Source organism: Lepeophtheirus salmonis, unplaced genomic scaffold (genome assembly GCF_016086655.4).
Source record: "Lepeophtheirus salmonis unplaced genomic scaffold, UVic_Lsal_1.4 unplaced_contig_8385_pilon, whole genome shotgun sequence".
In the NCBI taxonomy this organism is placed as follows: domain Eukaryota; kingdom Metazoa; phylum Arthropoda; class Copepoda; order Siphonostomatoida; family Caligidae; genus Lepeophtheirus; species Lepeophtheirus salmonis.
Window position 1 is genome coordinate 1 of NW_027296343.1, and position 1,803 is coordinate 1,803.

Sequence of the window (1,803 nt, forward strand, 5' to 3'; positions counted from 1 at the left end):
ATGTAGAAAAGTATATTTGTCAGCAATTTCAAACCCTAAATGCTCTTTTTATGGCTATGGGCCATATATTTATGTATATGATATATAAATAGATGTTATAAATGATTATGGAAATATAGAAAAAATATAGAAATAAAATATAGAAATTTGAATGTACTGAAATCATTAAATTTTAGAAATTATGGCCCCATGGTGTAATGGTTAGCACTTTGGACTCTGAATCCAGTGATCCGAGTTCAAATCTCGGTGGGACCTTGTTTTCGTTTTGTTTTCTTCAAAATTAACAATTTCTAGCTTAAACTATTTTGTCATTAAATTCTATAATTTTACAACCTCTAGTATGCCGTGATAGCTCAGTTGGGAGAGCGCCAGACTGAAGATCTGGAGGTCGCTGGTTCGATCCCGGCTCGCGGCATTTTTAATAATTTTAATAAAGAATGATAATGAATAGTGAAATATTTTGCAAACAAAAGATAAATTACTTTTTAAATTTTTCCAAATCAAATTTAATTGAAGAAGAGGGTGTCAATAATTTTATAATAACAAATAATAAATGAATTAATAAAAACCTAAAAGTTTTAAAAATAATTTCAATTTTTTTTCCCTAATTGAAAAAGTAATATTATGGAATTAAATCATCACAATCAAGTATTAAGTGATCAAAATAACTAGAACAATAATAATATATATTATTCAATGTACTTGTATGTAAAGATTACTTATTTGCTTCGTTCATTTTCAGATATTTTTCATTCATTCGCTATTTATTAAATACGAGTTGATCAAAAAAAAATTTAGAAATTTTAAAATTTGATTTTTTATGTTTATAATATAAAAAAGCCTGACACATACAAGTCAAGGCACCGGAGAGATTCGAACTCTCGATCTCCTGTTTACTAGACAGGCGCTTTAACCAACTAAGCCACGGCGCCTCTGTAAAAGTTTACAAAACACAACTGTATTTAATTAATTTAAAAGATATGTGTATTTCATATATGAACATTAAAAAAAAAAAACTAAATAACTAAGTATAACTGCAACAAAAAAGTTTCGCCCAACGTGGGGCTCGAACCCACGACCCTGAGATAGCCCTTGGGCACCTTAAAGTTGCCATATTACTAAGAGTCTCATGCTCTACCGACTGAGCTAGCCGGGCATATATAATATTTCAGAAATATAATATTTATTATACTAAATAAATATATAAATGCTACTTATACTTTTAATAAATATATAAATGCTACTTATACATTTAATAAATATATAAATGCTACTTATACTTTTAATAAATATAACTATTACTTACATTGGAGTTTCTATTCAGTTAGATATATGATTTTAATCATCGAATTTACATGTTATTGTTCTTCTTCTATATGTTTAACATCCAAATTTGATCTGGCTACTTTTATTTGTTAACTCTAATAATAATCTTCTGCAAGAAAATAAAATAAATGAAAATTCATTTTACATCTAGATTTACAGTTTGGTACTCACTAAACTGAACGATTAGGATTCCATTGAATCTAATATTACTCCTTTTCCCTCTCTTTTTTTAACCAAATGAGCTTTCCTGATATACCCCCATAATATTTTTTTAAAAAGGTTTTTCAATATCAAATGTTATATATTTTTATATTACATTATTAATAACGTTAAGTAGGTCCAGTGGCGCAACGGATAACGCGTCTGACTACGGATCAGAAGATTGCAGGTTCGAATCCTGCCTGGATCGGCCATTTTTTGACCAAAATATTGCTACAAAAAAGTTCGACAATATAAATGATATCCATATTTTTGACA

General features: G+C 28.1%; 5 non-coding genes across 5 annotated transcripts; 3 read left to right on the forward strand and 2 right to left on the reverse strand.

Moving 5' to 3' along the window:
• The first annotated feature begins 183 nt into the window (after positions 1–183).
• Positions 184–255, forward strand: TRNAQ-CUG (transfer RNA glutamine (anticodon CUG)). Its single transcript has one exon. It is a non-coding gene; the product is annotated as a tRNA-Gln (tRNA).
• An 87-nt stretch (positions 256–342) lies between these two features.
• Positions 343–415, forward strand: TRNAF-GAA (transfer RNA phenylalanine (anticodon GAA)). The gene has a single exon. It is a non-coding gene; the product is annotated as a tRNA-Phe (tRNA).
• Positions 416–858: 443 nt separating this feature from the next.
• TRNAT-AGU (transfer RNA threonine (anticodon AGU)) lies at positions 859–932 on the reverse strand. The gene has a single exon. It is a non-coding gene; the product is annotated as a tRNA-Thr (tRNA).
• A 119-nt stretch (positions 933–1,051) lies between these two features.
• On the reverse strand, positions 1,052–1,156 carry TRNAK-CUU (transfer RNA lysine (anticodon CUU)). The gene is made up of 2 exons: positions 1,120–1,156; positions 1,052–1,087 (listed from the first exon to the last, which is right to left on the reverse strand). It is a non-coding gene; the product is annotated as a tRNA-Lys (tRNA).
• A 506-nt stretch (positions 1,157–1,662) lies between these two features.
• On the forward strand, positions 1,663–1,735 carry TRNAR-ACG (transfer RNA arginine (anticodon ACG)). Its single transcript has one exon. It is a non-coding gene; the product is annotated as a tRNA-Arg (tRNA).
• Positions 1,736–1,803: the final 68 nt, after the last annotated feature.